The 17682-nt window shown below is 36.9% G+C and overlaps 1 long non-coding RNA gene across 1 annotated transcript; it reads right to left on the bottom strand.

Annotated features, from left to right (window-relative positions):
* Positions 1-11390: 11390 nt before the first annotated feature.
* On the bottom strand, positions 11391-12179 carry LOC135713310 (uncharacterized). Its single transcript, XR_010518723.1, has 2 exons — positions 11729-12179; positions 11391-11653 (listed from the first exon to the last, which is right to left on the bottom strand). It is a non-coding gene; the product is annotated as an uncharacterized LOC135713310 (long non-coding RNA).
* Between the last annotated feature and the right edge of the window lie 5503 nt (positions 12180-17682).

Raw genomic sequence — 17682 nt, 5'->3', positions numbered from 1 at the left:
GTGTGAGGCGAATTTTTTGTGAAATCAAAGGAGAATTAAACTTATTCTGAGTAGAATTACATCCATCTTTGTGGGCTTCGGGGTCGTGCGGCGTCACCCATCATTTAGGCATATTGTGAGTGCCTTGAAGTGAGGGTTCGATTCCCACTCCAGCCTGTGCAAGTTTTGGCAACCTGGAAATTTCCCTACTGGTCTACTGGGTGTGGTGTTTTGTCCGTTGTCTAGTGTTAAATATTCAGTCTGTGCAACCTCTGGATGAAGACGGTGTCAATTGTCTTGTCAACTCTGATGATAATTGCATGGAGATTTTGCCAATAAAGGAAATACAATCCGGAAGAGAAATCATAGAAAATTCTTATGATGAAACTTAAGGAGTATGCTGATACGAATCGTGAGAATAATTTCAATGGAATTCTGTAGAATGTTTCTATGGAGATAAATTAAAAAAAAAATTAAGCGCAATTTCTGGGAGACTTTCAAAACCTTTTTGGCAAAGTACTTGAGTACTTAGGTAATACTGAAAAGGATTTCAAAACAATTCTTACCTTACCTACAAAGCAGTTTAAATGGAATTATCGGATAAGTCTGAGAAGAGTGTGATGGTCATTCTGAAGAGTGTACCAAGGAAATTGTTTAGAATATTTTAAGAATTTCCTGGAGAAAAAGGGACACGAAATAGAACCAATTCTTGGGAATTTTTACCAATTTGAGGGAGTTGTGGAATTGGAGAGTGATTTATAAGAGATTACAAGAGGTAATGCTATAAACTCTTATGTTACTGGACAAATTTAAATATTTTCAAGATTATTTTAGGGGAATATAGATAAGAAATATGATGGAGTTCTAGGATGATTCGAATTGAACTAAAAAAAGGTGAAGGTATCCTGTGAAGAGTTCCAAGTAACAAAAAAATCATGATCTGGGACGCAGGAAAAATATAAATTCCGGAATTTAAAATCATTGCAAGATCCTGAGACTTCAAAAATGAAGCTATCAGACTTTCATTTTAGTAATATAATAAAATTATTCTTTGGCATAATGGTCATGCGAATAGTGGAGATACCCGTAGTTTAGGTAAACTGTGTGTGAGTTCCACGATGTTAGGCTTTGATTCCCACTTCAGCCCGGTAAATTTTGCATCAAAATAAAATTACCTACTGGTCTGCTGGGTGTTTTGTGTTGTATGATGTCAAAAATTAAACTGTAAATCTGCTCAACCTCAGAGTAATATTAGAATTATTTAGAACTAATAAAATCTTTAAATTCTGGTACTGCATCAAATAATAAGTACTACATCGACTATTAGTTCAAAAAATCCATCCCATCAAATTTCCTTGATTCTTTGCTTCTTATTCTTTTTAAACAAGTTACAGTTTAAAAAACAATTCCAACCGTATTTTCTACTGTTTTTTACACACATTTAACTCAATTTTTAAAATGCTGCGTAATGGTTATTTGAACTTTTTGGGCACACCGTGTCAATACTTTTTAACTTTTGGATGATTTTTGCATTGCTAACAAGTTATTTGCTTTAAAACAGCAAAAGGGTTTATCTTCCATTTAATTCCACTTAATTAATTTTGGTATCCATGACAGATACGTATTTCGACTACAATGTGCAGTCTTCATCAGTGTCATTCCCACTAAAGAACTTATCAAAATCTAACCCCCTTAAGTACTCATCCCCTAGGTAAAAAAAATTCAAGATCATAGGTATAAAAATGAAACTACAATGTGTTGAATCGGAACCTACCTAACTAATAAAAACCAAAGATTTAAGTAAGCTAAAGGAGAAAAATCTATACAACTCTCTAATAAGGAAAATCCCCAAAGGCTAGGGGATGAGTACTTAAGGGGGTTAGATTTTGATAAGTTCTTTAGTGGGAATGACACTGATGAAGACTGCACATTGTAGTCGAAATACGTACGTAAATCGAGTACTTAAGGGGGTTAGATTTTGATAAGTTCTTTAGTGGGAATGACACTGATGAAGACTGCACATTGTAGTCGAAATACGTATCTGTCATGGATACCAAAATTAATTAAGTGGAATTAAATGGAAGATAAACCCTTTTGCTGTTTTATTTAGCATTCCGCTAACAACCCAATTTCATTACTTCATTATATGCTGTATATAATTTATTTAAACATGTAATTCATAAACATTATTGTACTTTAAATAAATTCGAGATGATCATACTGACCTATTTTTGGACTATGGGACCACGTGCAATCGATTCCCCGGACGATTTCCCCTCGGAAAAGTCGTTTTTCATGGCCGGAATTTAGCGTGCTGTTGAGATATTGAATTTTGGGTAATTTTGGACCCGTTTTTGCCCATAGTGCGATGTGTGGTTCTCCTAGCAGCTGATGCAATTCACGATTCATTCGCTTCCTCCACCTTCCGTCTTCCATCTGCACTCCACCTTAGATGGTGTGGTACCTCACTTAACGGATTGTCGATTCCCGTTCGCAGACATTCCGATGGACACTCTGTTAGTGAATTATTCGATTCTGGACGTCCCGATTTGTTTACTCGATTCACCAACAGAATGGCATCTCAACAAAAAGTCACCACACAGGTGTATGCATCCCGGAAGGTTGTTTTGTTTATTTCTCAAGACTAAAAGGAAACCACAGATGGTGCGCAACACGTTCCGCTCAAAAACACCAAGTCGTTGGTCCGTTGGTCCTCCATGAGCATAAACCACTAACACATTCGATCCACTAACTAAATCTCCCTGGCAGCGAAACATGCCCAAGCAGATTCATAGAGTTTATGCGCATCATTTAAGATCATTTTTTTTTTGTATATTTGTAGGTTAGTTCTAGGTTCTTCAAATCATTCGATGCACTAGATCAACTACAGCTGACACAATGTTCTTAGCAATAAAACAGTCCCAAGCTAATTCGTGAAATGTATGCACATATTTTACAATCCATTTCTATGTAAGATAGATGTTATTGGCTCTCCGAATTGTCTTGCAGTTCAGATCATGCGATCCAGTATATAATCCAGCGAAACATATTCAAACAGGTTTATAGATACTTTATGATCAATTTCTCTTATATGATCTAGTAGATGATATTGATTTGATGTCCAGGAAGATTTGGAGAACCATAAATGCATACCAATATACCTGGATTTTATATGTTGCGCCAACAAACGCGGTTGATGCTTGTCTCCAGTTTCTCGAGCGTTCCACACTTCCTAGATCTTACTCCACTTGGTCTAATCGCAGCTCGCTGCGCTTCTCTGCGTCTTGTGCCGGCCGGATTCGAGGCAAACACCATTTTGGTGGGGTTATTGTCCGGAATTCTTACAAAGTATTCCGCATACTGTACCCTTCCAACTGTAGCGACTTTCTAGATACTGGGCTCGCTTTAGAGTTTTGCCGGCTATACGCCGTTTTCATATAACACTTGTATATGGTACGCTAGGGTGCTTTTTCGGACGCTATATTTAAAAAAAGTTAAATGTTACTTCCCTTCTAGTTCGATTCAGTACCCAAAAATATGAGTCTATGGAAAACATGCTAGAGATTGAATGAAGGTTTAGCGGTCGCGCTAATGGATTGAAGTTTGTATGGAGATTACGGTGAATTACTATGGGAAATTATTGAATTTCACATACATTTGCTCTAACTTTCGTTGTGGTTGTCTAACCGATGAAAAAATTGGATATGTGGTTGTGATGGCAATTAGTAGCAAGCCTGTTATTTTTTTGATGTCTTGAACATTTTCATATGTCAATCTACCCTATTTTGTCATTTTTTCGCATTTATATCTTTCTTGATATACCGTAAAAGCTTTTTTGGCTATTGTCATAGCAACAACATATAAATTTTTTTCATCATTTGGACCAGTAGAACCTGACCTTGGGACCTCCCTTAGCTCAGTCGGTAAAGGCACAGCTACAAAGCAAGACCATGCTGGAGGTGGCTGGGTTCGATTCGCGGTCCGGTCTAGGAATTTTTCGGGTTGGAAAGTTTTTCGACTTCCCTGGACATAGAGTATGATTGTTCTTGCCACACAATCATACTTGTCATTCTCCTCTGTGAGAGACAAGAGCTAACATTCTAATCTTCTCGCTCTGTTCGTTCTAGAAAGAGCACTACATGCAGTATATTATTCACTACACCCTTACTGTGTGTGTAGTTTTTGGAATGAACTGCGCGGTGAGATTAGATCACTCTAGACTGGTGGGAACTAGTGAGCGACATAAGAGCTCAAAAACACTCTGCAGTGAACTCACAGAAGCTCACTCCAGAGAACACTGGAGTGGGAGAATTGGTTGGTCCTATAGAGAAAGTGCAATTGAGGCATTCCACGAAGGTTCGCAAATCGATCCTGACCGATCATTTCCAATTACGCTGAAACTTTGCACAGTTGTTCCTTTTTAGTAAAGGCGCCATTTTGTGCTCTCAGTTTTTCATATTTCATATATTACGACTACTTTTTGAAAAGGGCCTGTGTAAAAATAGTACTAATGAGTTTAAAAATATATATTGCCGAAACGCTTTGTTCGATTGATTTGGGGTCTAGAGCAAAGTTGTAGATATTATTTTGGCAATTGTGTAAAAAAGATACACTGTAAAAAATTTCGTTTGTATCAATGAAAAAAATTATATTTATTATTAAAAAAGTTAATTTCTCAAAAAGTACATTTTTGAAAATTTTCGTTTTAAGCCTTATTGAAGCTCATAATGTTTGCTACTAACTGGCAAAGTTTGGTGATGGTAAACTCAAAAACAAAAAAGTTATGGTTTTTTGAATATTTCACGATTTTTACATTTTCATTAAAAACACATTTTTTTAACCGTGTATATTTTTTCAAGAATTGCATTTTAATTTTGCACAACTTTTCCGAAGACACCATAGCAATCAAGCAAGCCGTTTTTGCAATGTATTAAAATGTTTATTTTATAAGCGCTTTTCTACACAGGCCCTATCGGAAAAGTAGTCGGGGTTCGCTATTACAATTTGTAATAGCGAATCCCGACTACTTTTTTATTTTAAAATCTCAACTTAAATCCACAAAATACATTTATCTGCTCTTTTTTACTTTTCTTTTATTCGAAAACCTTATGGACAAATGATACATAATTTATTTTCATTGTAATACACTTACTTTCTATTTTTATTTACATCACTTCTTAAATACATCGAATATTTTGGCATCATTATCATTACAGTTTGAGTATCGTTTGGCTTTAATTTTTCTGATACAGGAATGAAAGAATGAAACTTTTGAGTTCCTTGAATTATTTTTGCATTATTATATTGCTCGTTGAGGTGTGAAGCCATACATTCGTATTCCTATGTTGTGGCAAAACAAAATGATAATTTTGTTAATTCTTCATCTTTTAAATTATTGGCCCAATTATAAAGCTCTCAAGCAGAAAAATGAAACAAACTCGTCTGCAGGCTTTACAATAGTTTCTAAATCACATCTATCCGTGGGAACCCACTGTTCAAATGAAAGCTGATCAATGCATTTTTCCTCTAATTGTTTTAATAAAATGTTTTCTAATGCGGAAGAGTCTGGACAATCTTCACAACACCGTAGATAGCAATATGTTGTCTTGTTTTCACAAATTAGGCTGTCAGTGAACGTTTTTACATCATTTAAATGCGTTGTGCACACGCAAACATTGTGGGTTCCAGAGCTGGTTAAAAGTTTACATTGCTTAGGGCGGAGTTTTGCAAATGAAGAGAATCCAATTTTTACATTGCAGTGAATTTCATTGAATCGTTTATAAGCTTCTCTCAAAGTCATCATTAGTAATCTTTTTTGAATGGCTTGTCGTTTTCCTTCTTTCTGCACAGACACATAATCTTTTTGACCAGGCATTGCCCGGCTTATATCATCATCTTCAAAAAAAATTATGACTGCCAATTTTGTTTCATCACTTAAGGCTGTGCCATATTTTGCGGTTTTTGACGAATGACCTTCCTTTATCAACTTAGCCTCTGTTGCAATATATCTACTAGCATTAAATTGATCCATAACTTTTTGTGTTGACCATGAATAAGGCAATAACGATAAAATTAATAATTTTTCACTTCTTGCAGTGGATGCATTGGAAAACTTTTCCTTCATGTTTTCTAAAACTTCTTTGAGTTCATTCACTTCGTCAGCCTCAGGCTCGAAGTTGAAAAGATTCTTTCTAATACCTTCGTTGATTTCACGGTGCTTCTTTTCGGGGTAGTGGATGTAGTTGAGTTTTCCCACGTCTATCGGTGATACCTGGATTCCTGCAATGCCTCGGTTGAATATCTCGATGTTGACTGGTTGAGTAAATTCTTGGTACGATTGAACTGAAGTAACTGATGTCATTGATGGTACAGTTGTAAGGCTTTCACAGCTCGGTACGACAGGTACTATCACTGTAGTTGGCATCTTTGAGCTTCCTGCAACATGCTGTTCCTCGTTTGAGATGAAAAGAGCTTGTTTATCAACACGAAGATGACAGGACGTGCAAATGCGAAAACCAGTATTCAATCCTGATGCTTCAGAATATCCAATCGATTTTAATTTCTGGATGGTAATATTCGAAATATTCCTCAGCTCTCTCGAGCACTTGACTTCCTCGAACGGCCGAATGCTCGTTCACTCATGTTGCTTCCTGTATTAAAAAAGTTAAAAATAATAATCTTTAAAAATGATTTCATTGAAATACAACTGAAGGTTATGCTTACCTTTTAACCAAATGGTGTTACACTTATTTCCGAGGGGGGCGACACATCTAAATCTCAAGTTTAGATGCTCAACAAATCTCACACTAGCGAATCAATCTTCGAAAAATCTTCTTTAATTTGTCGCATCTACTTGCATCGCGCATCATCTTTTTGCAGGAAATCTTCAGAATTGTCATCAATCTTCTTTCTATATACTCAGCGTGCGCGCAGCTAGCCACAGCAAAACACAATTTTTTCTGCATCGTAGATAGAGTCATCCCCCTCGCTTATTTCCTATGATAACTTTTTAAGATGTATGCGGTAAAAAGCAATCTTTGTGATCAACTGCTTGTTTTCACCATTCAAACTCATTTAAGTATCAGATCGATAGGTATAATTTCTACATTAGGTACAGACAGATGTTTTTGGTGTTCACTACTACAGTGTTGAGTATTTGACTTATTACCGTTAAGATCACTGATACAACTATGCAAAATTGAAGACAATGAATAAAAAAGAAAATTAATCCCTAGTTTGAGCATCATTTCACTTTTATTTAGTTCTAGCTCAATATTCATCAAATGAATTTTTTAGTTTTGTTAGTAACGATACCTTTTCAATGTATCAGATGTAATGAATCCTAACTTTTCTATAGGGCCTGTGTAGAAAAACACTAATGAAATAAACATATCTATATTGCAAAAACGGCTTGCTTGATTGCATTGGTGTCTTCGAGACAGTTGTGCAAAATTAAAATGCAATTCTTGAAAAAATATACATGGTTGAAAAACATGTGTTTTTAATGTAAATGTAAAAATCGTAAAATTTTCAAAAAATCATAACTTTTTTGTTTTTGAGTTTACCATCACCAAACTTTGCCAGTTTGTAGCAAATATTATGAGCTTCGATGAGGCTATAAACGAAAATTTTCAAAAATGTACTTTTTGAAAAATCAATTTTTTTAATAAGAAATATATTTTTTTTATTGAAACAAACGAATTTTTTTACAGTGTATATTTTTAACATTATTGCCAAAATAATATCTACAACTTTGCTCAACACACCAAATTAATCGAACAAAGCGTTTCAGCAATATAAATTTTTTAACTCATTAGTACTATTTTTACACAGGCCCTGTTAGAAAAGTAGTCGTGATTCAATTTGAAGAACTGATAACACAAATTGGCATCTTTACTAAAAAAGAACAACGATTTTCATCAAAATCGGAGCGGACAAATTAAAAAAAAAATTAAAAAATTCGTCAATCTGTAGAGAATTGCTCAATTGTGAATGATTTGACGCTCCGTTTCAATGTTCCATTCGAAATTGGATTGTTCAAACCTTGTAGTCGTTACCAATTCAATTCATCTTCTCGTTATACTTCTGTAAAATGCATCAAACTAGCCTTCATAATTCATTTTTGATACTTGGAAATGATCTAGTCTAGCTGATTGAAACCAACATGGAACATATAAGCAATCTGTTAATTTTACCATTTATTCAGCAGGCCGCTGCCATAGTGGGAGCGAGGAGACACGCTTAGCGTTCTATACAAAAGAATTCCTATTATTGATATTATTCCTAACATTCGATTTCACGATTCGCGTGCCTCTTCGCTATGGTAGCGGCCTAAACAAATCAAGCGTAACTATTCAAATCGACGTATCTGCTTTTGTAAACAATCTCTTCATTCGAATATTTGTCTTAACTGCTAACTCACCCACGCAAACAAACACCATTAACAGGTGGGGGAAACTTTCGCCTACTAGCTGGTGTTGTTAGTTTCTGTGAGTGAGTTTGCAGTTGCCAAAAATCGTCGATTGAAGAGATTGTTTACAAATTCAGATACGTCGACTTGAATAGTTATGCTTGAAATACCTAAACTCCCATAGAACCAGAACGTCAAAATCGAACACATGTTGGATTCAATTTGTGTGGCTGTGTTCCATTTGGTGAATTTTAACTTAAATTTTAGATAGAAAATTTTCAAATAAACTTGCCATTGTACCAGAATTATTTTTCACAGACCAAGAATCAATTTTGACAAACACCTTGAATCACACGATCGACAACAGAGAGATTTTTGAACATTATGAAATCAGAAAAAAATTATGAATTTTCACTGACACTTCGAAGATAAATTATGATGTTCGAACACCATTATGTGGTTGATCGTCCGATTTTCGAGAAATTGTTTGTCAAAATTGATTCCTGGTTTGTCGGAAATAAGTCTGGTAGAATAGCAGATTTATTTGAAAATTTTCCATCTGTCAAATATAAGTTAAAATTTACCAAATGGACCACAGCCTAAATGTAGGGGGGTTGGCAGCTGTAGTATACCCCAAGTCCCACCATCGAATGGCATTTGCTAGATAAGATGAGGTTGCGACATAATTAAACAAATAAGCTCTGCAAATAACGCTCTTTGAAAACAATTTTATAAATATGTTACTGGAAAAAATGCAAAGGATTTAAAAAGAGGACAATTTTCGGGCAAAAGAAGGATGTATTTAAATTTCTGGCAAAAGAAGGATGTATTTAAAAAGAAGGACATAGGTATCTAGACCAACAATTGAAATAGGCGGAACAACCAAACGTAAACAATGGCTTTAAACGCAAATTCATCAAGAATCAAAGCACATCCAAGCAACCTAACACCATCATCTGATAGAGCAAACTTCTTTTATCGAATTGCATTGTTAGTTTACGTGGGAGTGTTTTGATTCTCGAGAATGTTGTGTTTAAAGCCATTGTTTACGTTTGGTTGTTCCGCCTATTTCAATTGTTGGTCTAGATATCCTCCTTTAGGATACTCATATGTAGTGACTAACTTGACTTAAAATGATCTTTATTTCTTGTATTTATGTGGTTCACATGTATGACTTACCAAGTGACAAAGATGCGTCTTTTTAGCTTTAGTTCTTATGAAATTGCAGTTATTATTAATTACAGTTCCTGGTCCTATCAGGCCTGTTTAGAGAATGACCACCTGGGATGGGGATTGGTTTGTGTCTCATATGTAGTAGGTCCATTTTATGCTTTATATGCTTGTAGCAAAATACTCGGTAAAATAATGCTTCAACAGCGCTCAAACCTATGCTCTGGAGAGTGGGCTCTGCAGTGAAGTTTCTCGAGAGGCAAACCCTCGAGAGCTTTTAGGTGACACAATTATACTAATGCAAAAATGGTACAGGCATCGAAAGCTCTCAATTAATAACTGTGGAATTATATGGCAAGTCGAAATAAAGCATTTTTTGTATGAACGTATTTATGAAAATTTTGTACGCGAAATTAGGCCCCTGGTATTAAGTTTAATCATGGTCTACTGGTCATTTGGACCAGTAGAACCAAAGTTACAAGTGATCTTTAAAATTCTTCCATAGGAATTTCCATACAAATTTCAAAACCTTCATCAATCTTTACCATTTTTTGCACAGGCTTATATTTTGGGATTATGCATTGAACTGGAGGGTGGTCTATAAGAAATTTAAAACTTTTTTCAAAATGAAGCACCCTACACGTACACTTAGTACGGGGGTGAAGTTTACCAGACCTCAAGGTCTTGTGGAATTAGTAGTAAGCACGACTTTCGGCAGCAATGCGTCTCCGAATTTCTCTGCCGCAGTTGTTTTACGGCGGCACCAATGTTCCGAGGAAAACAACTTCATCCTCCATCTCGCTCGACCTCATCTCCGTCGATTATCACACTTCTGCCTATGCGAGGTCTATCGCGCTCGGCTCCTCCAGCCAACAGATACTTAGTCTTCGACGTATTCACCTTCAATCCAACCTTTTCTGCTTCACGTTTCAGTCTGGTGCACTGCTCAGCAACCGCCTGGAACCTTATTTCTATACTTTCCACGTCGTCAGCGAAACAGATGAACCGACTGGATTTATTGTACATCGTGCCTTGCATGTTAAAGTCCGCATATTGTATTGAGGCTCATAGTGTGGCTTCTAAACACAAATGGATTAGATTTTTTTACGATTCCTGAATTCGGGATAGCTATGCTTTTCAATTTATTGTCCTTAATCCTTATACTTTTTTCAAGCCGTGTATATGAGAGATAGGGTTCAACAACATTATGGCAAGTCGAAATGAAGCATTTTTTGTATGAACGTTTGTATGAAAATTTTGGTCGCGAAAGTAGGCCCCTGGTATTTGAAAATAAGTTTAATCATGGAGTTTTCAGTAGCAACAGTCAATATCAATTAAAAGTATACTACGGTGGCGGTGTTCGATATGAATTGGAAATCAACAAGTCAATTACTATTTTTAATTGATATCTGTATATCAGATAAGCGGATGTTTGTTTTAAATTTCAATAATTAAATATTGATAGAAGACACGTTTCCTAATTTGTGTTGGTGTTTTTTCACTGATAATACGATTGCGTTCTTCGCTATCTGTCGGGATTTGATCAACTCGTTTTCCGTGGTATCATGGTGTTGGATCAGATTTTTTTACAATATGTTACGCTTAGGAAAACAACCTAAAATCATGTGTTTCAATGTAATTCCGAAAGAATGTGCTCAATACAGTACTGCACGTTTTCCAAGAGGATATTTAATGAGCATCCCTACAACGTATTATTGATTCCAATCAACGATGTATCAAATGTCACAACAAGACAACACCCCCACCAAACTGGATATGTTTACTACAAGGCAATATTTCGACTTACAAATGACACCATAATGCTGCAAAAGATTTGTCGATTACATATGTTATTTCATTATCAAAATATTATTATTATTCCAAACTTTACATACTATAAGCTCTTGCACAAGCAATTTGGCAGCAAAAGGCTATTAACACAAACTAAACATATCACTTATATTTCCTCCGTACACATCCACACTTGTGTATAGCGTGAAATAAATTGGCTCCAATTTGTTTACGGCATTTAACTCTGTGCTCCTGCTGAAACCGCGGTCATGGTATTTTACTGGCTTATCATTCGTCCAAACTCTACAAATACAAAATAACCCTTACAGTTTCACTTATATACGCATCGCGATGACGCAATGAGGCATCGATACTCACTTGTTAGCGTATTCATTATTAGGAAAACACCTTTGGTGATAATGTAGATCGTGGCCGCCGGTAGCTTCACTAAGAGGGTCAGCTGATCGATCATTGATCTGGCTGGACGGGTAACTACTTCCAGTACTGCCATCTTTTCGAGGATAAGCAGTAGAACACTAATACACAAAACTACTATCTCCCTGCAGAGGCGGGATTGAGCTTGAACTTGAACGATTCGAGGCAGATGTAGCTGCCTAACTATGTCATATTTTGCTTTGGGCTGCAGTGTTATTCAGACACTGGATAAAATAAGGTGAAGAACGCGAATGGTGATTGGCCTTGCCCGCAAAATGGTGATAAGCGCTAATGCGGGAGTGGAGCTTCGGTTGGAAGCTTATATCAAACTGAACTGTAATCTTGCTTTTCCGTGTTTCCAATATCGGCTCCAGTTGAAACGTTTTGCGTTGCGAAAAAAGGATTTATGGCCCACGGTTGAGCTATAAGGCGTTTTCGTGTATATGTAATCAGGGCTTATGATTAGTCTGACAAGGAGATAAACTCGTCGAAGCTGAATGAGCTAATAGGCAAAATGCTCATTGATGTGGCGGTGGTACGGCATCCAACAGTCAGTTAAAAATGTTTGTCCATGTCGTGTGGCGAAAAGCTACATATATTTTTGACTGCTCCACCCAGTGAGCACCTTGCCCTCTAGAATGCTAACACATGGGAACATTTTGAGTGTAATTTCAAAGTGATAATGCTTACGAGTGATTTTCGTAAATATTTTGCAAACTTAAGGCCCAAGCGCAATGACAGCGGAAGCGGAACGGCAACGGCAGCGGAAAAGCCCGATCTGAGTAAGCCAACTTGTCGGATTGAAAACTTGTTGGAACCAAATCGTCTTCGGTTAGGCATCTTGATGTCATTTGGGACAACTGTCAAACTTGCCGTTTCCGTTCCGCTTCCGTCCACATTGCGTTTGGGCCTTTACAATTTGTGCAAAACCCCTGGGGTACAATGGCCACTTAAAACACCGATAACTTTTCCTCAGATGCTTTTTTTCGGGCAAAGGAGTATGCTTGTTTTCATCTCGAGGTTTCACAAATAATTCCTGATCATGAAATCACATACTGTCCAAAAAATTATCCAGTCCGGTAATAGCCTGATAAGGGCCTTTTTTTGCAATATATGGCTTTAATTGTTTATATCAGCCTCATATCAGCATTATGTTACACTTTTTGCATTAGTGGGTTTGATGATGGGTGATTCGTTTAAAAATTGTACAACATGACACAATTGTTAAAATCATCGGCTTCGAATTAAGCTTTTAACAGCATATATGATGTATTGATATTGATGATATTGAGCTGGACGATTTATCTTTAAGACAATTAAGTATAACATTTAACCAGATTAGCAAACAAAAACGAATTGGTTACAGTCACAGATATAAATTCCCTCAACAGTTTTCAGTTGCTTCACAGCGATATAAATGTGTGAAAGCTTAGGCGTTCACCTCATTGTTCACCTTTTTGTCCACCTCAAATATTCACAAGCATTCCCAGCGATCAAGAGTTGATGAATAATCAACAAAGCATTCTAATATACAACACGCAACCCAAAATTTATTAAATTCAATGTTAGTTGCATTTCCTATCATCCTCCGCAGCGAATACTGCAGAGAATGTGAGTTGGCTCTATGCAGACGATGCAGTGAATTTTTATCTTTTTTATTTTGTGTTCTGTCTACGCTTTCGACTAGGTATACCACCAAGCTTGTTATGTATAACATTGTAGAATGACGCACACACTTGCTTCGATTCTCTCCAATTTCCATTCAGTAGAAAAGGCATTCGAAATCAAATTATCGTACTATGTGTGGTTCTTATTCGCTGTCTCCGAAGCATGGAGAGAGCAGTGGAGAAAGCACAGGTCTTATAATCGCAACGTTCGTGGTTCGAGTCCAGTCAGCACCCTTTTTATTTTATTTTTTCGTCATAATTAATTTCTTTCATTTATGCACTCCACATTTTTCGAACGCCAATTTTCTTGCATGTGGTCTCCACTAACATCCTGCGATGATGGATCCCACATAATTGTAAGCAAATCTTAGATTTCCGGTTGGGTGTAGCAACTCCGCAATCTGATGCTATCGTATTTTTCAGCATCGTCAGGAAAGCTCACGAACCCCCGACATTCAACCAGAAAACTTACTATTAATTCATGGCATCTTCCGAATAAGCTTCAATGCTCCATTTTTTATGTTTTCAGTCCTCTATAACCGTAATACGCGTGCGAGAACCTTTGTAGCCTACTCAAAATTATTTCTTTTTTATAACTACTACTATAAAATCAAATATTACAAATCCATCATCACCATCGTGGCGAACACAATAGTTTTTGCCAGTGCTACAATAATCATTAAGAAGTCGTTATGACAGCCCAACAAACAATTCAAAGTCACAAATAAGCACACATTGAATAAATGCTGTTTAACAGTGTACAATGCTGAATAAAACAGGATGTCGAATTATGTGCTGAAAAAAGCTCCATGAGATCGATAGATGCACCTTTATTCCGCCGTTTGCTCTGGTATGATTAATTACCTTATTAAAAGCTTTTTAAACGTTGATTGTCAGATTGATTATTCAGAACCAGAAGTTTGATCTAATAACAAACTGAATAAGTGTAATTTGTACATACATTGACACTTTAATTCGACTGTTTTCAATTGATTTAATAAGATTCTTTATTAGACGTCTAATAAATGTACTCCAGCTCCATTATTATATTTCATTGCATTACTTTACAATATTGCTGAATAAAGGTGAATACAGTCAGCATAATAGCTCTTATACCACTATGCGCCCATGTTGTAATCACATGATTTGTAAATGCTTTATCAACGACGTATTAGATTCATTATTCGACAACACTGATTCAGTCTAACAAGAAGGCGAAATCAGTAGAGTAGTGGTTACCGTTTCCGCTTTCCAATTAGAAGGTCGTGAGTTCAATCCCAAGCTCAACCATTTTTTTTATTTGTGTTCTACGTCTTATTAATTTAAATAGTAATCATCGATCACATGACTCACGATAATGAATGCATTGATCTAGTTTAAAATATAACCGAGTATCCTTTCTTTCGACTTGGAGATGTGAAGAGGCAACATTGGTCTCATTTAAAGCAACAATGAATGAATTAATCATTCCCACAGGGCCTTGAAGGAGCTAGAGTTGCGATCGGGAGTGCTGCAAGCTTTTATTGATTATTGAGTTGCCCATATGATGAATTCTAGGATAGCTCAGATGACAAGGCAAGCGGCTGGTGTCCGGAAGGTACATGGTTCGAATCCCCTACAAAGACAAGTATAAGTATTTAATAAATTTTCTAATATCTGTATGGTGCGAGCCACGTCAGAAATAATGAAATACAATACACTTAAGAACACAACCTTCCCTGTCCCTGTCCCTCTTATTTTCGGGTTAATTTTCCCACAGTTGAATAATCGTTTAATAAATGTTTAATAATGTCTAATTAAACGTTATTTCACATGAGAATCAAGCGTATACAGAGCATCAATGTTTTAAGGAAGCAGTGATGTCTAATAAACGGTGAATAATCAAAAATTGTATCGTATAAACTCTGTTACAACTTATAAGTCGAATAAAAGCTTCTTTACATACCTTATACAACACCAAGTAGTTCAATGTTGTGGTTGAATATATTTTCCAGATTTGTGTGAACAAAGCCTGAACAGAAGTTATTATTAAAAATAGTAAAAGTACTGTTAAGCATGCAGTTGAATAAGGATACCCACGTTTAGAGGGTGTAGGGTAAACCAATATTGAATACTTTTCGAATTGTCGAACTGCAGTAGACTTTTTGCATATCATAATTTTTGAGAAACGTGCAGGTCGAGTTTCGAACGCCTTTGGATACGGTTGTGTATTAAGTGTGTTCTCTGTTTTGTGCGTGCATTCGCTTTCATAGTTTTCGGCTGCATTTGCCGGATTAGCGCTGGCACTCTGCCTCCCGGACGGTTATACGTGTGTGAGTGGTGGTTTTCTCGCTTTCCGAGAAGTTTTAGAATCGAGAAAGAAAACATGATTCATCATGTTTGCAAGCAACAGAAGATTTAACGCTATCTGCGTTGTTTGATTTTTTTCTCCCGGTCCAGAAATTTGTGGCATCGCGAGTGATAATTTAAATTTTAGTTTATTTACGCGGTGATGATGTTGGTTCACTCGCAAATATTTTTGAAAAAATTAAGTGTTTTCGAACGAAAGTGTACCATAAGTGCTTCTGAACGTGTTACGCAGTTGGGTGTGGTGAAATTCGTGCATTCCCGTTTGATTTTGGAAATCCGTATCACAAAATTGCCCACCGATTCCTTTTTTTGCCGTTCGACGACGACGGGTGACGTTTATTGGATCCGTTTCTTTGCACGAGTGTTTTTTTGTAACTAGCGTAAGTGTGCCTGCGATTTGCATTGAGTGTCGGAGATTGTGAGTTAGCTGAAGGATGTCTCGCTGGATATGCTGGATATGTGGTAGCTGGTGGCCGGTAAGTTACAAATTCTCTGTTGTCGTTGTCGTAGGTGCCGTCGTAGTCGCTGTCGTAATCGCCGTCGTAGTCGTAAGCAGTACCGTTAGTATATTTAAAATTAAACATCAACCACTGAAAATATGAATTATCGCGTATTTCTGTTGTTCATTACATTCCAAGTGAAATTCGAGAACGTAATTTCATTTGATTAGCTTGTTTAACCAGGTCTTAAACAATCGTCACGTCGGTCATAGCTTGTTATGATTGTCTGAACCATGCGTAAAGAGAAAATCGAAACATTGAACGTCGCGTGAAAGTGGATCTTAATGAAGGCCTAAGTACTCTTTCGTAGCTTTTAGTTTTAGGATTTCAAAGATCGTCGGTTGCAGTGGCTTGCTTACTGAGGAGAAAAACGCGGTCCTTCAAGATCCATTCATATTAAAAATATCAAAATATCGCTTGTTTATCGTGTATTTTGCAATACTTTTCGTTGTCATCGGTGCCGGGTTTGAATAGTTATAATAACTTGAGTAACGCTATAATGTGATATGAGAGGCTCGGTGGCCTTAGAGCAACCGTTTTTGCTTACTGAGCAGAACATCATGAGTCTAATCTCAAGCCCATCCACATTCAAGATTCATCAATGAAAAAGGAGCTCGTCTGCCTAGTGGCAAACGTTTTTACTTACTGAGCAGAAGACCGTGGGTTCAATCCCAAGCTCCTTCGCGTTATACGATCGTTAGGACATCAATTCAGCTTATCGTTTACCAAAACGAACCCTGATGCTAACCCAACCCTCTTACCCACCCTAGCAGCACACATGTCACTGAACAATCGTGGTTACTTGTGTGCCACTTATTCCAGTCACAATAAAGTTGCAGCAGCTTATTTCGATCGAAGTGTGCTGCTTGGGCAACATCCCTGTGATTCCTCGTGGAAGTGCAGAGGACTCCTCGGCTTCCATCAAAGCGAGTGTCACGTCAACACATTCCTACCCATTCCTTTCTTGACCTGCGCGGCTGGCGCTGGTATTGCCTAATTCGAGATCACCAGTTTTTACACATTGAGGATGATTACTAGTCCCAAGCATCGTCTATTGGTTCTCTGTGTAATTACAGCTGGTCTGGCAATAACAGAGTAGCAACCGTGGGCGGTAAATCATGCTCATGCTCATGCTCAAGCATGCAGTTGAATAAAATGGCCAAGAAGTCGTTTCTTCAATAGACGATTGTTTGTTGCGAGCTATCCATACAAAATAATCAAGGTACATAATTTGTCAATTCACATAAAGAAATTCATTAGATAACTTCAAAGACAGTTTTAGATGGTTTTAGCACAGACAAACAGACATAACACTCGCAAGTTGTTCATCGAACAAGCATTTAACGGACAATTAAAAAGTATCCTAGTTGGTAGTAACGCC

The sequence above is a fragment of the Ochlerotatus camptorhynchus genome, unplaced genomic scaffold (assembly GCF_037179485.1).
Source record: "Ochlerotatus camptorhynchus isolate MF236.1 unplaced genomic scaffold, CSIRO-AGI_Acam_v1.1 ptg000041l, whole genome shotgun sequence".
NCBI lineage: Eukaryota > Metazoa > Arthropoda > Insecta > Diptera > Culicidae > Ochlerotatus > Ochlerotatus camptorhynchus.
The sequence above is the reverse complement of the archived record's forward strand: the minus strand, read 5'-3'. Positions and strand labels throughout refer to the sequence as shown.